Here is a 23,970-nt window from a genome sequence, read left to right on the forward strand (position 1 = left end):
ATATGCTGAAATCTGTTCCTTGCACAACAGTTGAAAGAAGGGTGACCACACATCCTTGAGACTGGGAGTATCTTTGTTTCCAGGACCTCTGAGAGTGGTTGCTCTGTCCATCAAAATTTAGGCTTTGCCTCAGCTGTCAGCGCTCTGCAGAGTAAACTGCCCGGTGACTCTGTGGTCAGCAGGTCAGACAGAACAAGGACCAGGCAAAATATTCATGTATTTTCAAATCCAAGAATTATCCATTCCATTTCTGACTTTCTACCCTTGAACACAGGAAGTAAATGGGAAATAGCGAATTCTTACCTCCCCCACTCCAGACAGTTTCCTTTTTCTCTTTCCAAAAAAATTACCATAATGTTACACATGAATTTTCAGTAACAAGAGACAGATGTTTAAAAACATCATTAACAACAGAAGCTAACATTTTTGTCATATAGCTTTTAATTCATCTCTCAACTGCCTCAACACTTGCACATCTGACAAAAAAAAATCACCACAAACCTAGATCAAGCCGACTTTGCAATCCTGCTACCAGTTACTATCATTGTGTGAGTCCAGATCTTGTGCATGCACCTAACAGGGACTGTGGAGTCGGCACAAGCCCAAAATAGCCCCAGCAGCCTGAACCTCACAGCATCATGAGCACTTCCAACAAGTCCTTCTACATCCCCTCTCCCTGGTTTTTAGCAAAAGTGGAGTATACACAGACACCATGAGAGTCTAGACCAAAAGCTGCAATATGCCTGCTTCTTAAATACGGCTTTAAATATGATTAAAAAACCCTCTAGATCTACAGTAAATTATTTTTTCCTGCAAAAATAAGCATATGCTCTCCTGAAAAGATGGCCAGTCTTCCATTTTGTAGTGAAAGTCAGATGTAGAACAAAAAAACAAGAACAAGTCCCTACACATTAATTGGTGTTACACTAAACACTGTTTTCTTTGTGCAGGTCAAATACCGAAATCCCAAAGGCAATTTTTGCCTGCATAACAACCTCAGGATTTAGCCCCTGTCACTTTTACTTATAGTTGTATATACAAGTCAAGTACCCACAATCTTCCTTTTCTCAAAGAAAATAATTGAATTAAAAACTTAGGCGCTTGCTTGCTGTAAACTAGCTGTTAGTAAATTAACGTCCATTAATTCTTACCCTGAAGATGGCAATTCTATTCTTTGCAGAACAAAGGAGTCATAGTGTGAGGTAAAAAACTTCAGTATCACAAAAACTGCAGCACAAGTAAAGAGCAGCAGAATCTCTTACTAAATGCTTCACTGAGGAAGTGATATCACAGAATCCGGCAGCCAAAGGATTCTGTGCTATCACTTTCTGAAGTATATTAAAAATGTATTAATTTGCCTAGGCAGCAACTTCATCATCATTGCTCAGGAAAAATCCAAAAACCTACAGGAAAGGCCTTCTGAGTTAGTCTAAAGTTAAAGAGATGTAACATAATTAAAAAGAGAAAAGAAAAAGAATTGTTGCTTTTGTTCTCCTTAGTTATATTAGGAATATAAAAAAAAAAATCTAACATAATAAGGTATCCCAGCAGTTCAAATCTTCTAATTTATGTAGAATGGATTATTACTTAGACAATCTGACCCTGGGCAAAACTTCCTCAGTTGAGAAGATTTACAATCTAATTATGCAGGAAGTTCTGCTGAGACAGTTTGGGTGCAATGGTCTTCTATTACATTAAGCTTAGCTAAAATTGCTGCTTCCTTGCTTGCTTGGTGTTCCAAGTACTCATATGAAAACAGAAAATCTTTCATTCGCATCCTTTATTTCCCTTCAGTTTTTCTCACCATTACTGCATGCAGAAGCACTCATTCTCAACTGCAAAGAGCAGCGATGGGCTTAGGTTGTTAATGGCAAGCTACGAGTTGCCTTTCAGACTTTTGCTTTGGCCCCTGTTTAGTGAACTGACTTTAAAAAAGACCATCAAAGTGCTTTTCATAATTTTTACAATGATAGTTGCTGGGTTATTTCTTCCATCCCTTACTGCAAATGCCCCTGTAGAAAGCCTGAAGCTTAAATCTGTTTCTGTACACATTCTTTTTCATCCTGCACACCCAAAACTCATTTATTTTTGTAGGGTGGCTCAGAGACATTTTGCTGCTGTCTCAGACACCTGAATATTTTTAGCAATTTCATTAGATCAAAAAAAAAAAAAAAAAAAAAAGATCTCAAAACATACAAAATTAGCGAGAGATTTACAAGCCTGCAGAGGAGAAGGCAGAAAATTTGGGTCTAACAGATAATCCAAAGTATCTTTTACCCTATATATATAACAGTGTACTGATATAGTTGAATATACAGACATCCTATATTAACATAGCCGGAGAAATCTGTGCCCCTTTTTCTTTACAGTAAGTGTTTTGATTTCAAGAGGTCAACGGATCATGTCATGGCCTTCAGTCTTGATAATTATCATGTGTAGTAATGCACATTTTCATCTACAGGTGGCAGACCTTTTAAAATCATTTTCAATCAAAGTCATTATAATTTTTTGTTGATACCACCACCCACATTAAAAAGTAAGAATCTGCAGCATCAAGTTCTAATTAATGCCGTTCAGTTTAGAGGACAGATTTGTCAACAAAGTGGCTCATTCTCAAAGGCTGGTGACCCCTCTCAGAATGAAAGCCTTAAAAAAAAAGTCAGTTGCCCAGTACAACATGGAAAGCTTATATTATTTAAAATCATTCAGCAACTCAGCAAAGAATTTCGTCTTTCTCTAAAGTAGAAGTTTCACTTCCTTGATTACTAAGCACTGGTTGGTAAATTAGTGATTTCTTCTTTGATAGGCTTACTTAGAAGAGGAAGAAATACAAGAACGTCACAGCTGACTTCTGACAGTTAGAAAAGAGAAAAGTGAATCATAAAACTTTTTGTATCTAAATCAATCACTTTAAAATACCTTGACTTAGATTGTCGTCTGATATGTGTCTAAAGCATCACTACAAAGCAGAAAAAGCTGATTTACATCAATATATTATCAGTTAATCTCATAACCCTGCATTCAGACTTGATTAGAAGTTTTCTCCTGACAAGAACCATGGAATAGTCGTCTGCATGGGGACAAAATCATAATGAAATCCAGAAGCTGGCCCAGGGTTTCATCTAAGAGTTGGCCCTAAGCCCTCAGTGAAACTGGTCATAGCTACCTGCTGCCCTCCATACCTTTTCTTTTATCTCCACCCATGAAGACCATACATAAGTGCTATCTGTCACTGTGGCTGTATTTGTCCGTATATTTGTATATGTCTGATGTGGTAGTGTTTTCCACTCCCCTTCTGCAAAGGCACAAACTATACCAGAATTCATGACTGAGAGGAACCTGGTCAAGCTAGGTAAAGCTAGGGTAATCTCCTGGCACTCAGAAGCATTTGACATGTTCCACTCTTCCCGAAGTTCACAATAGGAAGATAAAGAACAATAACAATCAAAATAAAAACACCTTAAGAAGGTACTTATCTTTGAATCCATAACTCTGCAAATATTTACTATTCATGGCAGCCAGGTTAAGCATGGACTACTATGGGATCAACGCGATGCACTAACTGTGGAATTACCTATAGCTGAGTCTCCTGTCAGGCCCAAAACAACATTTAACTGAATTGCTCTCCCTCCACCCACTCTCCTTAACTGTAAAGTATTTCATTTTATAAAGTGCTTGTAAAAATTTATTACTTAGGATATGTCTACTTACACATCAATACTAATAAAATATTGCATGTATATCTAGAAGTTTATAATAATTCAGGGAAAAATTCTTTATCTTGCCAGTAAATTTCTAAAGAAAACAAACAAACAAAAAACACCTCCCCCAGCCAATCTTTCAAAATTATATCTTGGGAGGTTTTGAATACATTGAAATAGAACTGCAAAACTGCTTGAACAAGTAACAGACAGTACAGATAAACTTAAAACATCTACATGGAAATACACATCCTGAAGAATATACTTTTTTACTTGCTGATCTGCCCACTCCTCCCCAGCCCAAAAGAGTGGGTGAGAAAAATTGTGTACACTAATGTCTTTTGTGGTAACCTAGTAACCTTCTCCTTTTTCTCCACAAGCTCTTCCTTCACACCACACTCTTCCATATTGCTAGCCCTCCAGAGTAATTGCAGTATGTCTTCATATGGTTTTGTTTTCCTACCTAATGCAGAGGAGTTGGGGTTATTTTCAATCTTTGAAAGCTTGTAAACAGGATCAAACAGGAACCCGGTCACCAGCAAGAGGAAGGCTAGAAAAATAAAAGCAAATGCATATCAACAATTTTATTTTAAAAAGAAAATGCATCCAAAACATGAAACAAAACCCTGGGCTCTGCTAGACATCCCCCTCCCCATCGCTTTTCGTTTAGTTCATGAACTTTTTTTTGCAGAACAGAGGCTGGTGTAAATTAATGTGTGACCCAAAATATATCACATGTAAAAGCTGCCATAGAAATATGTAATAGCAAAAGAAAAAAAAAAAAAAAAGAAAGAAAAGAAAAATAGACATTAGAACTAAAGTGGCACCTTTTATCATGATAAATCAATATGAAGCTCAAACCAGAAGAAAGATAGGACTGCATACTCCTGTTTCGCTTGAGTGTTTGAACAGCTAACCTACACTCATCGATTCTGTTTCTTCTATCTCCAGTATAACGTGCATGTGTGATTAGACTGCTTAGCATGGTTAGTGGTGCAAGGATGGGACTTGGAGCAAGCAGCCTTCTGCTTCTGCTTTCAGCTGTTACCCTGTGACTAGGGGTTATTCATGTACTTGCCCTGTGACTTAGACCCCTGCCTCCAGAGTCTCCAAGTAGCACCTGAGTTTTGGGGAGACATCTCCCCGAACTGAGACAGCAAGCCCTAAACTTCAACAACTAAAGCTGGACAGCGTGACTTCCCAAACCCCACCTCATCCTGCATGGTTCAGGAGTGTGATGCACCCCAGATCCAGGCACTTGCTGTAGCTGGGGCTGCTGCTGTTTTATTCCCAAGTTGTTGAAGAGGGGAGAGAGGACACAGACCTATTGCAGAGGAGGAAGATGTTTTGAGGCTGAGATGCACATGTGGGCTGAGTCCCTCCTGCAGAGGCCCGTGACACAGTTGCACGGAAGAGTGCAGCGGGGCTGGTTGACCCATGTGGCCCTGCCTAGCCATAGGCTCCCCAGTACTGTGCCTCAGTTTACCTAGTTGTAAAATAGGGAAAATAGGCTTTATATGACTCCCAAGTGCATATCAAAGCAGTGGTTTGAACACATAAAATATTCATACTACCATTATTTAACTGGATCACGTGAAGACAGTTGCATGAGTCTGTGAACATCCTTGAGACCCTAATGTGTCAAGTTCACACAAGCCAAAGCCCGCACCATCTCAGGTGGCCAGTGGTGGCCAGGTTTTGCATCCCTAAGCTGTGTTACGGTTTTTGATTAATATCAATCTAGTCTAACCAAAATAGTTCATTTGGAATAGCAAGCAAGCGTTTATATTTATTCATCAACACAGTACACACCCCAAAACCCACAACCAAATTCTGCAGTCAGTAACCTCAACACATAAAACCAAACACTTTCTCTACTGGTTTAACTGGATACAACTACTTTGCCAGCCCTACAGCTCCGACAGCATTCAGGGAAAACAAGAGGCACCAAAAAGCAGCTTGGTTGGCAAGGTTTCGAAAGACAGCCATTCCTGGTTCAATACTGAGCTCTGCATGCAGGCAAGCCTTGTTAAGACAAACCTCCATTTCCTACTTTGCTTTTCAGCAGTCAAATGAGCAAGCAGAAATGTGTTCTCTATATTTTACACAGAAGTTTACTCAAACATGAAATTTTGCTCTTAGCAAGATGAATACCTCTATGGGCTTTTCCAATAAATCATGTCAAAGAAGGGGGAAAACAGTCAGTCTTCAGTGAGGGAAAGCCAGCAAAATTTCCTTAAAAAGGAAGGATCTGCAGGACCTACCAGACTACCTGGTTAACCACATCCCAGAGAACCAGAAAATAATAATTACTTAACTCTTCCATCAGGTTGGTTATCTTACTAAATGTTCATCAACTAATTAGCACAACATAAAATTTGTCCTTCATCTTCCTACCCTAACACATTATTAATACAACTGACACATGCCCAGAGCTGAAGAAGGAACAAGCCCCATTCCACTCATTCCTACCTAGGATCAGATCCCGGGACAATTATGACACATCACAGGAAGATCAGACCCGTAGCCCTTCACAGTAAACAAATATTCCCCTACATATTTTTGTCTTTGCCAGCAGCCTAGAACCCAGGCAGTGATGCCCCATGTCTTCTTCATGTAAGCAGAATTACAAAGAAAAAGCAACAGTCATTTTATTCATTCTTGTGTCTTTGACTAAAAACTTTGATCACTGATACTTGCTCATCCTTGTCTTGTGTCTGACCTATCTTCTCCCTCAAGCAACTCTTCTTTAGAAAACTTTTGTGACTTTCCATAAACCTAGATATTTTTACATTTTTGAAGAAGCCTTGTTTTCTGTTTCCCTGTACTTAGCACAGGCTCTTCCACAAGTAGGCTGAAGCACCTGAGCAATTACAGATACGAGAAAAATCAGGGAATAAAAACATCCATCACCACCACAACTGTAACAATAGTAGTAATATCCTGAGCTAGAATCTCAGGTAGAGCCTGGTTAATTTACAACAGTGTGGGCCCACAATTTATTCCCATAAAATACACTTCAAAATATTCTACTTGTTAATTTTATCTACATAAATCTTTCTACTTGGTGTCAAATAGCGTACTTCAAAAGTCTTTTTTTTAATGACTGAAAAGAAAAAGTAAAACTTAGGCTAATGACTGGCTGTGAGTTTTGATGTACAGACAGAGTTTCTTCAGGAGCAGAGCTGGGGCTATCCCTATGAGAAAGGAGCCTTTGGAAAAAAAATACTTGGAATAAGCAAAGCTTTAAGTAAAGTTAATATGTATATAAAGGTAAAAATACCATATAATTATAGCTGTTATTAATGAAAATATAAGGCAATCCCCAAATGCTTAAAAAGATTTCAGAAACTTTGGTTCTTGGTTACGGTTCTGAGAGCAGTGACAGAACCAGAAAAAAACCAACAAACTAGATCCTACTCTGTAATTAAATTTCATTGCACCTTATCTGTGACCTTATCTGTGATTTCATAGGATGCACCCAACAAATTCATACTTTTAGCTTTTCTTTCACCTTCTCTCCATTTCCATAACATGTCCTACTGTACTTTTTTTTTTTCCTCTTTTTAATATTTTTTATACTGCAACATGGTTTGGAGCCCATTATTTGGGATGAGAAGGGCAGCATTCCAGAAAGAGGTGAGAGCTCTGTGCACAGGAATTAAGTGCAGAGAGAAACACAAAAGAACTGTCCTGATACACAAGGAAACATTGGTATGAAGTCTCGAACAGTAGCACATATTCTTAACAAAGCCTTTTATGACATTATTATAGTGTTCTGTATTACGTACTCATATATATTCTATACTATGTTTTATGATCCATATGATATATCAGTAGTTTTTACTATTAAAAACAAACAACCGCAAAACAACAACAACACAAACTCTTCCTGAGCTTTGACAGCAGTGAAAATGAGAGTGACACAGCCTCCAGGACAGAAGCCCTGCCTCCGACCACAACCTCCACACCATCAGCCCCACACGGCCCTGTCTCCCAGAGTTTTCCACTGACACAGTTGGCAGGTTTCTTCATCCCGTTCACTCCTTTGCCACTTTACTGAGGCTGCCAGGAAGATGCCACTCAGTGCCATCATTGTGGTGGCTTTTCCGGAAGGATGACATCAGCTTGCGGCAGGTTTTTAGGAAGCAAACAGAGCAAAGTCTCAAGATGCCTCTGATCTGCCCTTCCACAGCACAGAACAACGTCAGGATGTTCTGTAAGCCCAAGGGAGAAGGGTGGGCAGAGGCACGTCTCCAGCTCCTGTAGGTGAGCAGTCCCACTGTGGGAACGGGTGGGATTTCATCTCACCTAGCCTTACCCACATAGACAGCCCAGTTATCTCATCATCATCTAACATAGCCTTTCAGAAGTAAAATACTGCCAGCACAAACACCTAGTGGATATTTCCTGGGGATAGAAACTGAACGCCCAGTCCATCATGCACCAAAAACACAACCATTTACAGTTACTGTGACTCACATCTCTCCATATTTCACCTGTGGGGTGGATAAAGCTGCTTCCAGTTATGCACGGTGCAGTGCACTATGCAGAACAGAATGAGAGAGAAACAGAAACGTGGGGTTTTCAGCGTGTACTTTCGGTTTCACATGAACTTCCTGAGGCTTACGGCTGTTAGTTTTGAGACTCTTCAGGTCTTAAGCCTGCCTATTAAGGTTGAGGTGAATTAGTGGAGAAGCATCAAGACTGTTTTGCTACATCTCCTGAGCAACCATTCTGCCTATGAAGTCTTCAGTGTCTTGAGGTATAATCTTGCAAATTCTTATCCACTCTTTAAAAACTGTACAAAGATGAGGAAAAAAATCCCTGTTTTTGAAAACGTGTTGTCTTCAGAAACAACCCTACCTTCTACTTCCAGATGATGAGCTCTCATTTCAGGAGCCAAAATAAGATTAACAATTGGGCCTTCCAGAATATTGCTTATGGTGGCGTGGACTAGGGAGAATCACATGCTGGCTTCGGTCATTTTACCCACTCCAACCCCAAACAGTCAAAACAAGTTTAAACAGAGTGGGTTTGGGGGGTTGGGTTTTATTATCTTTAAGTCACTCTTTTGCTAGAAAAATACCACCAGCAGGCTTGTGCAAGATTACCTCATCAGTATCTACTACCTGTTCATAAGGCTGAGGAATGAGAAAGGTCTGTAGGAGTTGTGGGTTTTTTTGTTGGTGGTGTTGGTGTGTTTTTTTTTTTTTTAAATCTATTTGCCAACCAGAGTCATTTATCGCCTATTAGATAAAGTATAATAGACTATACCGAAAGGGTCACTGGCCCTCCATTTAATGATATTGCCGGCACCAATCTACATTTTCCTGACAGTGTCCCTCAACACGGAATAAATGGCTGATCTCTTCACAATAACAGCTGATTTCTATTTATTAAGCTAAAAAGGTCACCATTTTCTACGGCTGGGCCGCCCTGCACTATTGATAATTTTATGCATAAACAAATGGCAAATTTGTGCCACATAAATATGCATTAGCAATTACTTTTTCCTCAGGCAACGCTCGCCGCATGCAAATGTGTCCCTCACAGGGCCTGGTGGCTTTTGTTTTAGCTCTTGAACAGCTAAACAAAAGAGCACAATAAACAGTTTAAAAATTGCCAATCAATAGGAGATGCAAATGCAAAGGTAAATGGCAAGAAACTTGCCCAAACAAATAAAAACTAAACCAAAAAAACAAGACTAAAATATCATATGAAAAAAAAATAGCAAATAAAAATCAATAGGAAGGGCTACCTCTTTCCTGCCCACACTCATAGCTTCAATTCTGTATTTTATTTCTTTTCCTTTTGGTTTAAAGATGGCTAAGGTACTCTTCACTCTGCAACAGTCAGGCTGCTACTACTACAGACACCAGATGGGACCACACAGAACGCGGTAGGTTGAGGAGAACATTAAGGAGGACCCACACACGTATCCAAGGGAAGGAGGCAAAAGAAAAAGTATATCTGAAGAAAGTCAGAATGGACTTGGTTTAGCTTTGTGGTTTCACATTTCCATCCAAGATATTTTTTTTTGAAAGTGACAAGCGAAGAAATAAAAAAAAAAAAAAGCTTAACACCCTCTGTAAATGTTGATTGAGGATTTTATTACTGAAGTGCCCAGAAAATTTCAACTTATCTGTGCCTACATACAAATGTCTGTAGTAGCAGCCTAATGAATGTTGTCGCTTGAGAAAGTTGAGCTACATATAATTCCCTTTAGCCCTAGGACAGAAAGTGTGGTTTTCCCTCGTCTTATCCTTGGACTACTCATTTCAAACAGCAAACCATAGCTGTATATAAGATGCAGGATAATGGAAAAATCAGAACCAGACACTAAAATTGGTATGAACGTGGAAACCAAAACTGACAATTTTAGGATAACTGATGATTGCTTTGAATTTTCCCCTTCAAAAGAGAAGCTCCAGTGCTTTTGAGAACTGAGCGTGACACGTACCGTGATTATTATTGTTTGTAGACAGGCTATTACATATGGACAAAGAATCCAGTTCAGTAATTCAGTAACACCACATTGTGTGCAAACACACACTAAGGCCAGCTGCTTGACCCATTGAGCAACCGGCTTTCTTTTTACACCACTTTCTGAGGCAGTGACTCTGTTTTTCATGACCAGGATTGAGAAGTAAAGAGAGGCATGAAATAAAGCAGGCGAAGTTGCATGTTATTCTACAAATGTTTATGGAAAAAGACATACTTAAAACACGTGGATTTATCTTTTAGTAAAAAGTAACTCCTTACACCAGGACTTCTGATTCTGATAGTAACTGATACAGGTCAGAGCAACCGTAGTACTAGTGGTTGGTTTTTAACCATTCTCATCCCAAGAACAAGCATTCTTGCATATGCTCAAGTATGGGAAAAACTACATCAAGTACATGATGAAATATGTCCTCTCAAAGCAAAAGTCATCATTTTAGGCTTTTAGCCAACAGCACTCTCACATCAGCAGCAAATTTCAGCCAGAAATCCACATTTTTCGGTTTCTCTAAATTACAATTGATAATTATTACAGCATGGTAAACTAGTATATATAGAACTCCTCTTATATTATCAACCTTTTTCTGCTCTGTTTTTTTTCATTAGCATACATAAAAAAATGCTTATTGATAGCACCTCCTGCTTTGGGTATGCCAAGTACATACCCAACAACTTCATACCCTTAAAAGATAGCAACCCCAGCTAAGACACGGCTGCACTCAGCCACCAGCCTTGGAGCTGCTGGGCAGCTGCTACTCAAACATGCCCACGCAGTCGAGGGGTATCCAACTGAACATGTATATGCTGCACATACCAAAGACTTCAGAAATAACACATCACAGAAATTTGCATATCTTTTTGTAAAGTTAAATGTGATTGAAAGACCCACAATTACATACAAAGTTCTCCTAAGGTCGACAACAGCGTAAAGAAAGGCATGATCAGGTATGCTAAAGCAAGATCAAATAAATTGTTTAAATGTCACTGCAAAGGTAGTTCTCACGGATGTCTCTGTGGCCAGTCTACTGCCATTAACATAGTTAGAAAATCTGTAATAGGAAGAAAATTGTTACTACATAAAATATTACTGCATAGAGATGCTGCTACAGAATAGAAATGATGTAGCTCAGTCTGTTAATGCATATCCCATGTGTGAATATGATTAATAGTAGAGAATGAAATGGCTGTTAAATCTCTGTTAACAGATGTATTTTAAATTGTATAGATGGATCTTTCTGTATTGGTACCATATCTAAAACTCTGATAGGGCTACTCATGTTAATCCCCAAACCCAGCATTATCAGAACAAAACCTCCACAGAAGATAACAAGAGATGGCCATTTTCTGCACCAGTGGGTGGAGTTGTTTCTGTGAGAAGCATGTAGCTCAGGAGGATAAGATGGGTATAGAGAAGAAATTATTTTTGTCAAATTCAAGCCCTCTTTCTCTCTCTGAGCGAGCTCAGCTTCTACTCTTCTTTTCTAAGTCCCATTTGCAATAAGAAAATTTTTGCCTCTAATGTCTAAATTGTCTAATTTAAACAAAAAAAAAAAGAAAAAGAAAGAAAGAAGCACTCACAACTGCAATCTTCATAGAAGCATGCTTTTAATATCAGGGATTTCATTTTTCTCTTTGTTTTGTTTACAGTCTTCCTGGAAAGCTTTAAAGCTAAAAACTTTCTGAGAAAAGTATCCTATTTCTTACATGATTCCAAATGCAAGAATGATTTTCTTTAAGAACTTTAATACTGCACAAAGTTGTCATTGATAGCATTGTCATTTTTATATATATATATTTTTTTTTTACATGCTATACACTTGAAAAAAGTCAGGTGATGATAATACAGACGCTGGCATATCTGTATGACTGGCTTTTAGAGTGAGTCACACCTCAGTTTTTTCCTTCATGCAACAGATAACGTATTAGATCATTACACGTGTGCACACATACTAACCTATGAGTACTCTCAAATAAAAGTCCCAGGCATTACCAATAAATCCCACTTTCACCCCATCCAGACTAAGTATTAATGCTTCAAGCTGCATTCTTTTAATACAGCTACACTCCCCCTCTTTGATTCTCCATTCTTCTCCCTTCATTTGATTGCTTTCAGTTGTTTTGAATTGGGAGACATCAAAAACTGTCAACAGGAATTTAGCATGAATTAGTATCAGAAAATTAGTGTTTTTCTTAATTAAAGAAAATATGATGTTTTTGTTTTCCCCATCTCCTCCTTCCTCTCCCCCCTGCTAACAATAACCAAAACTTGTCTCTGCAATCAATCTAGCATCTGAAAAGCAAGCTGGATTTCTTCTCTCTTCTGCATTTTCGCCACCAGTAATAACTCCATGATTAAGACTCAGCTGACAGTTCTCCTGCCACAGAAGCTGAGAAAAATCCAGCTCACTCCCTCAGCAGTTGCTGAATTGGTCCTGGAGCATGGGGGGGGGGGGGGGGGGGGGGGGTAGGAAATTGGTGGGGAGGGACAACTTTCATCACTTAGATAAACATATCTGATCCAAAGACATCCTCACTAAGGAAATGCTCCCTTTTCAAAGCTACAAAAGCACCCACCGTGGACAATTACAGACTCTTAGCAGATAACAGATTTAAGTATTCCACTTAAAACAGTAGGAAAAATTCTGAAGGTTTCCATATGAACCCAGCAGAACTGACCAAATGTATCCATCTGTTTGCTTTCATATAAGCAATATGTATGCTGCCAGTATTGGACCTCTTCTAGGGCAGGGCCCTGGGACTTAAATTACATCTGCCACTTCCCTGGTTTACAGCAGCCTCATCAGCAAAGCATGATTTTTTTTTTTTTTAAAGCCTCAAAATAGCATCCTGAGGAAACACATAAGAAAATGACTATTTCTACATTTCCTCCCTTTCCTACCTGATGACTTTGCCTCAGTACCTAATATTAATATCAAATGTGATGTTCTGAGCTGAGAAACATGGAAGCACTTCAAGAAAGCCTTTTAGTGTCTCATTTCCATCTCCTTAGCTCAGAAGGGACTATTTCATAAGCAAATTTGAACACCTTCAAGCAACTCATGATGAGAGTCTCCAGAATCAAATTAGTTACCTTGCCTCTATTAAAACTGGCAAAGAAGCAAATCCTCATCCCCCTTCACAGTATATTATCACCAATACAACAGGCTGACTAGAATCTCCACATATGGCTGTATCTCACATCCCCCAAACTTGTATTATAGTAGTTTAATATGAATTATTTTTGAAAATTGGTATCATTGATTATGTTGTTACAGTTTGGCTTATTTCAGATGGTTTTTTTTTTGTTTTGTTTTGTTTTCAGATGCAACCATGAAAATCTGCTTTCCTGAATGCAAAGCAGTATTTCTTACTTCAGTAACCATGCTGCATACAGCCAGTCAGCCCAAGCAGCTCTGTAATAAAAGGCAAAGTAACATTTGGAGTAACACATTAAATCTCTGATTGTCCTCTGACGAGGACAGAGTTCTTACAGCCCTTGCTGTAAAAGCCCTGTTACAGTTTGCATTTCTCCCCAAATACTTGTTCTAAGTATCAGCAGGAGGCACACCACTAGTGGGCAAGCCTTGACCTCCGCTTTGCCAGAAACGCCCCACTCGTAATTGGAGATAGCCTAATACCACATACATTTTATATATAATAAAATAAATGCAGCAGCTAGTACCACCACAACAGTGAGTATACAAATCAAAAACTGAACTCTAGTGCCTAAATGCAGTACTGTTCATGACCTGAGCCACGTGCCTTTTCCTAGGATGCCCTGGCTTAAACCAGTGATTCAGCTTAAAATGCTGTTCAGTGTCCTTGAAATCTGTCTCGGGAGTGTGACAGTTTTGTGACTTGTCCTTTGCTACCAGCCACCTGAATGCTAAGTCTGTGGAAGATGGGACTTTCAGTTTGCACACATGCAGAAAAGATCTGCTGAAAATCAGTGTAACAGAGTGACCAGCCTGTTACATTGGGCACGCTACATCCACCTCTGCCGTGCCAACCAACCTGCTCCCCCCACAGGGCTTCACAAACCTTTCCTCCGGCTGCTCTTCTGGGTCACCAGAAAGCTCCCCGGTGTTAGCACTGGACAGAGCTAGAAGGAGCAAAACCTCACACCCTGTCGTTTGCTTCCTTACCTGATGGAGAGGAGTTCTGCGGAGAAGGACCTAGGGGTCCTCATGGAGGACAGGTTGGTCATGAGCCAGCAGTGTGCCCTGGTGGCCAAGAAGGCCAATGGGATCTGCATTAGGCTGGCGTGCATTAAAAGGAGTGTGGCCAACAGGTCAATGGAGGTGATCCTCCCCCTCTACTCTGCCCTGGTCAGGCCTCACCTGGAGTACTGTGTCCAGTTCTGGGCTCCCCAGTACAAAAAAGACAGGGATCTCCTGGAAAGGGTCCCATGGAGGGCCACAAAGATGATATGGGGCCTGGAGCATCTGCCCTGTGAGGAAAGGCTGAGAGACGTGGGTCTGCTCAGCCTTGAGAAAAGAAGACTGAGAGGGGATCTTATTAATGTTTAATAATTAATGTTTTATATTAATGTTTATAAATACCTGAAGTGTGGGAGACAGAGGGATTTGGCCAACCTCTTTCCAGTGGTCTGTGGGGGCAGGACAAGGGGCAATGGCCACAAAATGGATCACAGGAAGTTCCACACCAACATGCAAAAGAACTTCTTCACAGTGAGGGTGACAGAGCACTGGAACAGGCTGCCCAAGGAGGTTGTGGAGTCTCCTTCTATGGAGATATCCAAGGCCTGTCTGGACGCCTTCCTGGGCAACCTGCTCTAGGGAACCTGCTTTGGCAGGGGGGTTGGACCCGAGGATCTCTTGAGGTCCCTTCCAACCCCTACAATTCTGTGATTCTGTGAAATAGTAAAGACAGACAAAGCAACTTAATGAAAAGACCTAAAACACAAAAAAGGAGCACTGAGGGAAAAAAAAAAAAAAGAGCAATGGGGCCAGCAGAAGCTGAGGAGCAAGAATCACAAGTGAAGATGAAAAAGTAAAAAAAAAAAAAAAAAAAGTTAGAGAGCATGGCAGAATGTGTCAGTGCTGCCAGGGGACGCTACCCCCAGAGTCTGGGGTACATGCTGGACTTCTGACCAACACAGCCCATCCTCTGCTGCCCCTAGCTAATAGCAAGTAACAGCCTACTACCAGCAAGTACTCTGCTGGCCCAAGTGGTGGTGCCCTCTACTGAAAATCTGTAAGTAACCCCCTCTAACAACTTAGAGGAAAGGGCAGCAGAGCTCCACATTGTATTTTTATTCCTCAGTTTTACATTACAAAACACATTCTTGTTAAAAAAGGCTGAATAAAAGTGAGCATTCAACAGTTGCAAAATACTAGACTTAAGATTGTACAATAATTCCTAATTTAGCCATTAAAAGCATGAGCTTTCGGTCTTTGTGCATATGCATTGCGATGCTCTCTAATTACATGATCACATTCCAATTTTTTCTAGTAGGATATCACCCAAGAAGGGCCAGCTCTGGGAATGAACATGAGTTGCATACTTAAGAACAAAGTTGCCTGCTGGACCATTAACTCATTCATTTTAGGTACTGGAATGTGAGTATTGAACAAGGAAGAGATTTGCAAGCTCAACGTGGACAGTTTGGAGGAATCCTAAGTCTGTGCAGGAAACCCTTAGCCAGCCATGCCCCATTTTCTGACCTGATACACCTGAATGTTATGTGTAGACGCTGTATTTTGCAGTCAACTGTTGCTATATTTTATAGATAGAGACAGCTGAAATAAAGTGAAAACAACACTTTGAAAAGTCAGATGTGGTTCAAATGCAGTTAGCTTCCCGCTACATCCAGTGGAGACAGAGGGGACGCCTCTGAGGTGCGGCCGGGAGAAGTGTAGTCCAACTGAACTCTGTTTCCCTCTATCCACCGACAGAAAAGCACCCTTCAGCGAGGATCCTTTTTGCTTAAGCTATGTACCTTCTCTTCTGCTAACATCAGGCTAAGTGCCTGTATCTCTCCATGGGACCAACCACTCCATTCAAGGCCCTGTCCCTCCGAGCGCTGAGCATCCACGCTATAGCCAGGCCAGCTCGGTCCCTGGCTTGCTGCAGGGCTCTTGTCTTGCTGGATGCATGGTAGCTCAGCTTCAGAAAGGGGGCACAAAAATGCTTTTTCTCAGTGTTCCCCCAAGCCAGGTGGGAAGGGCATTTCTCGGGGGTAGGTGGGTTCAAATGTTTTCAGGTGGTCCAGGAACCCCCCTGACAAATAAAAAAACAGATTAAGGCAGACTGAAATGAACTGGATTGCTGCCAGGGTTTTAGGTCAATTGTAACTACTTAGGCAGATTTTGAGTGAGCTGGTCTGTTTTCATCCCCTTCAAAAAAAAATTTTCCATATCTGTAAAATGAATACATACCGTCAAGATGGATATTGTGAGAACAAATTAACATCCATATTCAAATAATATAGTGATAAAAATCACAGAGAAGTATGTAAAAAAGTTAGTAATTTTCACATGTATTTATTATTTGAATATTATGGAATTGCTTTTTTCAAGATAGGGTTTAAATGTGTGCAGATCGTGCTTGCCACAGGGCCACACAAACAATAAGGATTAAAAAAATACTGAATATCTTCTCATTCTGTCAGCACCATCATTTCAGTGGTCTGATATGTGATCGTGTAATTAAAGACTGTATCATAATGCATATGCACAAAGGGGCTGAATTAAGGTTGTGCAGGCAAATCTAATTCTGGCATTTCCTATGCTTTGAGTGCCTGACTTCACAATCTTAGTGTTCATTTAACAAACAATTTCTGTATGTAATACCATACATTATATACATGTGCTAGTAACATCTTCCGTGTTGCTGTATACTCTGATTCTGCAGGGTATGTTTACACACACATGAACAAACACGCACATACTACAAAAACAGAATAATATGCAGTCATATTTTGACCATTTCTTTCTTCTCCTTGTGCAGCACATTCTTGCCATTATGTTTACCACCACCAAGAATAAGCTGCTAAAGGGTGCCAGCAGTTAAAATATTCTTTTAAGTACATGGAATACGTGTCAACGCTTCCAGCTTCTTACCCACTGGTAAGAAACATACAATAGATGCTATTTAAAATATGAGCCATTTGTGGATTAGCGCACACGTGCACAAATACGTGGTGCTCTCACCCTGGGCCCTGAACAGAGGCTCTCCTGTCAATAACAGCTGGAAGAGATAACCACTCCTTGGTGTTTTAAGAAGGTGGGGTAAGAGCAGACATTGTTTTTGACCCCATGCTATACATGTGAGGTCCTGAGAAGACTTTGGCTTCTACGGCTGGAGAAAAGTGCTCTCTACACATGATGGAGGACTCTCTGTTGGTGCCAGAGAAGTGTATCAGATGCTCGAACATCTCCCCTTTTAAACTCACTGGCATAATTCTCATTGATTTAACCATGGGTATGAACAAAAGCCTCTTTTTTCCATGTTATAGCTTGGTTTGCTTCATCTTCGGGAAAACAGACTTGTCTTCTCCTGATTTCAGTACTTTTACTACTTACTGAGCAGAACTTCCATCCCAGCCCTTATGCAGCTCACAAGAAAGCTCCACCGTGCTTTCTTGCTCTGACACTGACTGCTTTGTCTGTCAGGTGCTGGCCAGACACCAGCGTGTACTTACTCAGTTACAACATTTTGAACCCTGCTGTTGTATGTGCTCGTACTTCTCACAGTACTGATTCTAACCGGGATCCTGATGGCATGCAGGTAGTTTTGCCAGTTAAGCCTAGAGAAAGATGCTTTGTTCTCAGCTGGGAAAAGATCTATGTCAGCTCAGTGTATTCCCATGATTTATTCCCCAATCACAGTCTGTTGCTTTACAACACTGCCATTCATTAGGTAAACGCATCTGACACAAACACAACAAAAAGGTGCGCGCACACACAAAAAGCCACCACCCAAACCCACAACCCATAAACAACCTTTAATACCAACTACACATTGTCTTACAGTGTATATGCACTGGTAGACTGATCTCATCCAGACGTTCTCAGACACTTCCACTACAGCCATGTGTAACAAAATGTATCACTGGGGCAGATTTTAATGTGTGCTCTGGTGTGTGGTAAGTACTATGCTGTTACACCTCATGAGGTGGGTGAGTGTGCCCTCACTGAGGAGAAAAAAAAAAATCACACTGGCTTGTACTAATGATCACCACAGTGAGCTCCAGGATTGAAATAATGGGAATTTCCTTTTGCTCGGTTTCATAAAAACAATGCCGACCATTCCCAGACACTAAAACCACCTTGAATCTAAGCTTCGCAAGAGGCAGTTTGCAGTCTCACACAGTTAACAGTCTACATCCTTTCCTCCTCCTCACACCAGTTTTCTCTCTCAATTTCATAGAACGCAACCTACAGTTGTCCTAGAATTTCAGAAAGTGATAATTTTCTGTAGAGGTAGTTTATCTGACATTGGGCCTATAGCACAGGAGGGCACTTGTAGCTTCTAATCATCCTCTCCATCTGTTCACCATAAGCAATGTTGATCTTCAAATTACACAACCTACACAATCCTGAAAGAGTCTTTTACTTTCCGGTAGGACAATCTGCTCCTTCCCTTTCCCCGTTTATTGCAATCTGCAGGATCCTTGCACTGCCACACATACGGAGAATGAGAACATATCAATCCACCCTAAATGACCTCGAAAGGCTGAATCAGTTAACCAAAACAGGCAGAAACTTCAGCTTTCCAGCAGACTCTCCCCCCGTCAACACCTTGAAATTATTAGGAAATTCCTCTTTTTAAACATAGGTCCCACAGTAATACTCTGATTCTACACATGCACAGTCCCAAAACAACACCCAACTGTTACCACATGTGTCGCCATGGGGTCCAAAACACTGTTCCTGCAGCCTGCCCTGAGCTGCTCTGCGTGATGCAGCCTGGTCCTGCTTCACACACGCATCCTTGGAGCTGGCCCAGGTCGGCATTTTACCACCGGCACCTCTCGCCACACTCTGCAGCAGCACGGAGGGACAGGAAGGGTTACAAGCAAGCCAGCCATGCTGCGCTCCTGCATCTGCCCAAGAGATGACCATTTCCGAGCAGAAAGTGGTGGGTGAGGTTTCTAGGAAATGGGCAAAGTGAGATGGTGAGAGTGAGCAGCGAGGAAGGAGAGGAGCCAGCTGCTCTGAAGCTCAACGATGGGCACTCCCACAATCAAATGAGAAGCAGAGTTAACGTACAGAGAAAAGAAAAAGAAGAAACAGCTACCCAGCCCTCCAGAACCTCACAGGCCCTCTTGTACAGAAGATTTGGTAGCAATATAGCAACCTGGGATATTTTCCCATAGTAGAAATACTGTGTGTGCTGCCCATCACTATACAGCTGCTGCCCATCACACCCCTCCTGCTAGCAGCTATTGCAAGCTGAACCACAAAACACAGCTGAAATGCCAGTTCCTCACCAGAAACATGGTCACCACCGCATCTGGTTTCTACACTGCCATCACATACCTTGTCATGGCTCCAGTGCAGTGATGCTGGGGAGCTAAAGGTAAGATGTCATCAGCAAAACCTGAGATTGCCCATATATTTTGTTTTATCCCGACATTTATAGATTAGTCTCAGAACTGTTTTAGTCAAAGCTCTTTTTATTTATTTTTATTCTAGCTTAGTATTACTAGAAAACATCTCCAGGTAATTTGAGATTTCAGGCATCCTTCATCCAAGGACACCAGGCACAAGTGCAATGAGATGGAGAGGAATCTCTTACCCCTGTGGATGCCCCCACTGTGGCATGCAGGCCCGTAAGTGTCTCTGACTTTTCCATGGCTCTCAAGGTCATTTGTTTACCATAACACATTGTACAATTTGTAGCTGCTTCTGCCTCATAAATGGGGTTTCTATTCACAGATCCCTGCAAGAAACAAAACTTAATGACATACTTTGGTCTTAGGCAAGTTTTTCCCAGGCATTGGAAGCAGTGCAATCCTTCCAATACTGAGGCAAGGAGCAAGCTGTACTGTTATCTACAGCCACAGTGCTTGAAGTCTCTAAGTCAGTTAAACACTGTGAGTAGTAGGACTTGATGTTTTCCTTTCAAAATGTTTATTTGTCTGTATTGTTGTTACATATTAGCTCTGCCAGCTAATGTGCCTGTGGATCCTCACAGATAACAACTGAACTTAGTTGGCATGAGGTTTGCAAACAAGAAGCAATGTGTAATATACATTTAATTATTCTTTGCCTCATATACAAGGATGCACTTCATGTGATCAAAGGTCACTAAACCACTCCAATAACTGTACAAAACAATTCTAAAGGTATTTAAATCAGTATCAATATTTTCACCGTCTTTTTTTTTTCAGTTCTCCTCCTCCCCCCTTTTCTTTTTGTATCAGGAGGGCTAAAATTCATAATTGGTCAGGTTGGATTTAGTTTTCTGGGTTGTTACTTTTCAGAATTGGCAAGCATGACAGCTCCTGTTGTCTCGAGACACAGAGATATGGGTACACTACATTTGCAATCACAGTCTAAGCAGCAGTGTGTAACTGCTTGCTGGGCTGCACTGCAGCAACTGGAAAGAAGCAGAGGGTTTCAGCAAGCCTCAGCTACAAAGGAACAGGTTCTCCAGCACAGCAATCTTTTCAGTCCTTTTCCTGGAAAAAGTTGATTACTATTTTAAGAAAGAACAGAACATAATATCTGGGCCCTGGCATGGGAATGATCTCCAAAGGACTAGCTGATATTTATGATTTTAACTTTCAAAAGGAAACATAACTTTCATAGTGCCTAGCACAGGTAACTCAGGAGAGCTGCTCACTCTGATAGGTTACAAATGTTCTGACATCCTTTTGCCTTCATTCCCACCACTGCCACAGGAATATGTTGGTGTTTTGTACTCAGTGGTGCAGCTTTGACTCTCCCTCATCTCTTCAGGTGCACCCTAGCCACACCAGGCATCACCTGAATCACGCAACATCAAGCATCTACTTTGTACTCAGATTTGGTTACTTATTAGAATATATAGGAAATACAATTATACTTTAATACTACTCAGTATAAAAGCACTTGTTTTGTTTTGCACTGAGTTCCTAGGACATCCACAGATTCCTTAATGTCCAAGACTTTCAAGATATTTTTTTTAAGCTGCAAATTGTCTGACCTCCCTGCCTTAGGAAGAATTAAAACCAAACCTATTTTTCATATCTGTTTAGTCTTTCTGATCATCCCCAGTCTTTCAAGACCAAATCACTTCTTAACTCTTCATCATTCCATGACCTCTCTGCAGTTCCCAACCTGACAGAAGAGGTCCAAGCAGGTATCATCTGCTGCCTGGTTGGTGCAATGCCTTCTGAACACATCCCACTAAGACCAATACATTCAAATGAAGAAAACTTATAACCCAAGATAGAATAATTTCTGCTGACCACATCTTATGAAGTATTCATAAGATGACTACTCTTACAAGCCCAATAAAACGATGATCTACAAGTATTCCTACACTGTTACATAAAGCCCAAGTTCTACTGCATATGGCCATATCATGTGCCTACACTGTGGGTATGCTCCCTTTTAACTGGTACAGTATCCTGTGCCAAGCAGAAGTAGGAAGAAGTAATTGGGCAGAAAACTGGGGCAGAAAAGCGCTGCTCTTCCCAGAAGCAAGAGTGTGAGTGTCTGGGGCACGATGCAAGATACAAGCAGTAGCAAGATAGGATACAAACTCAGAAGTATGTTGTTATAACAGAAGCCAACGAAGGACATTCAGGATATCTTTAACCATACTGGGAGTGTCTCCATGTGCCAGGGAGGTAGGCAATATGATTAATGTCCCAGGTACAAAAGAACAAGGGAAGTGGGTTCCTGTGTGTTTTCTAACTCAAGACCCTGGGGGAAAGGAATTAGTTCAAGCCTGGAACAAATCTCTGGAAATTAATGATAAATCAGACAGAAGGGTCAAGGTACTATAAGGGACACACCTAAAGCCATTATTTCAAAACAGCTGATGGCAATAGCTGCTCAGGAGGGGAAAAATAAAATGCTGATTTTACAGATATTCAGGGGGTGGGAATTAACACTCTAGGGGAAAAAGAGCAGAAAAGATGGCAGGATACAAAGGTGCACCAAGATTTATTGAAAACCAGAGGGGAAATGTAAGTTCAGTGAAATGAACATTCAGAGCCCACAAAACAGACATCACAAAGCACGTTAATTAGACAGAATACTAAAGTAGCCTCTTTCTCAAAAAAAAAAAAAAAAATCAACTCACCAACAAAACCAAAAACATCATTGAAGTCAAGGTGCACAGAGCAAGCAGCCCTGTGATCCCACTCATGGTGTCGAGACTAGTCCCCCCTGCCTTTTTCTGTTTCTGGTTACCACTGGCTAGGTAATAGCAAGCTTAACACATCTAGATTTATGATTAAAGAGTACTTAGAAAAGATTGATTTGCCCTGCCCGACAGCAAACATGAATAGCTTGAAAAAAAAAAAAAAGAGAGAAAAAAGAAATAAAGGGTTAGAAATCACACAGGCTTCACGAGACATGAAAAGGGACAAAAGTGCTGGCCCTAATGGCTTTTATTTGAAAAGTAAGTCCACCCCCAAACTTCAGATTACATGCCCCTTCGTACCTGAGGCTGGATAATAAAGTGCTATGCAGAGTGATATCAACATGAATCTTGCCCAGGAAGAAATCCTTGAATGCATAAACAAGCTTCTTTATCTTTACACGTCTTGCATCCTACATACTTTAAATACATGCATCAAAGCTAAGAAAACTTATGAGGAGCAGGTTAAAACATGTTCACAGGGCACTATACACTATTATTTACTTGTCAAACACTACATTAACTCAAGAGGGGTTGCTTTCAGAGAAGTCAGATAATATTCAACGTCTGGGCCTAGTTCATAATAAATGGTATCTAAATGCAACAAGCCACTACACCACTGAGATTAAAAATCTCCTAGTCAGTGCTAATCAAAATACGTAAGAAGTGCTAAAACTTGACACCTGAAGGAGGGATTAATACGCTCCCTGAATGCAGGCTCAAGAGTACTGTCACTGCTAGCGTCAGTGTCCAAAACTTCTCCACTCCTCCTTGCACCATGAGGCCTGTGACGACCATCCCGGTGGGCTGACATGCTGACAAACTCTGACCAGAAATGAGAGGAAGATGGCAGGTGTCTGCTACCAGCCTGCTGTCCACAACATAAAATCTAGTTCCTCTGTTGAGGGGATGGGAAGGCTTGGCTTTGCTAAGAGCGATCCTCAGCTTTGTTTGGAGAGTGCTGAGTACTATGCAGCATGCTCAGGGCTCTGCAGTCCCCTACCTATCATGTGCTACAGCTAGCCAGGACTTCATCCCAAGAAGCTGTCAACTCAAATTTTCAAGAGCAACAAATTCATTAAAATTGTATAATTATGGCTGAAACTTTCCAAGATATCTAGGGCATTTAATCATACGGCTTGGATTCAAATTAACAAAGTCTCAAATACTCCAACCAGTCTTAAAAATCCTAGACTATACATAGATATATTTGTCAAATGCCACAAATTATTCAGATTATTAAAAAAGGTCTTATCCTTAAATTACTCTTCTACTTCCAAAATTCATCTCCCATAGTAACAAAACTTGTGAAAAGAATTCAGAAGAACAAAATTAAAATGAACGTCCACAAGACCTACTGAGAGTCAGTTTAAGTTAAGCACCCAATTCCTTTCTCATAGTGCAAAGTTACACATGGTAACACTGATCTTTTGAGAGATTA

At 40.7% G+C, this 23,970-nt stretch overlaps 1 protein-coding gene across 4 annotated transcripts in view; it reads right to left on the bottom strand.

The window, feature by feature from the left end:
• Positions 1 to 23,970, bottom strand: part of SOX5 (SRY-box transcription factor 5) — a 641,693-nt gene that overhangs the window by 483,264 nt on the left and 134,459 nt on the right. For all 4 annotated transcript variants that reach the window (XM_050715320.1, XM_050715327.1, XM_050715319.1 and 1 more), the window contains exon 3: positions 4,165 to 4,251. The gene's annotated coding sequence lies outside the window, so the exon portion shown is untranslated. The remainder of the gene's footprint in view (positions 1 to 4,164; positions 4,252 to 23,970) is intronic.

The sequence above is a fragment of the Cygnus atratus genome, chromosome 1 (genome assembly GCF_013377495.2).
Source record: "Cygnus atratus isolate AKBS03 ecotype Queensland, Australia chromosome 1, CAtr_DNAZoo_HiC_assembly, whole genome shotgun sequence".
NCBI classification, from domain to species: Eukaryota; Metazoa; Chordata; class Aves; order Anseriformes; family Anatidae; genus Cygnus; species Cygnus atratus.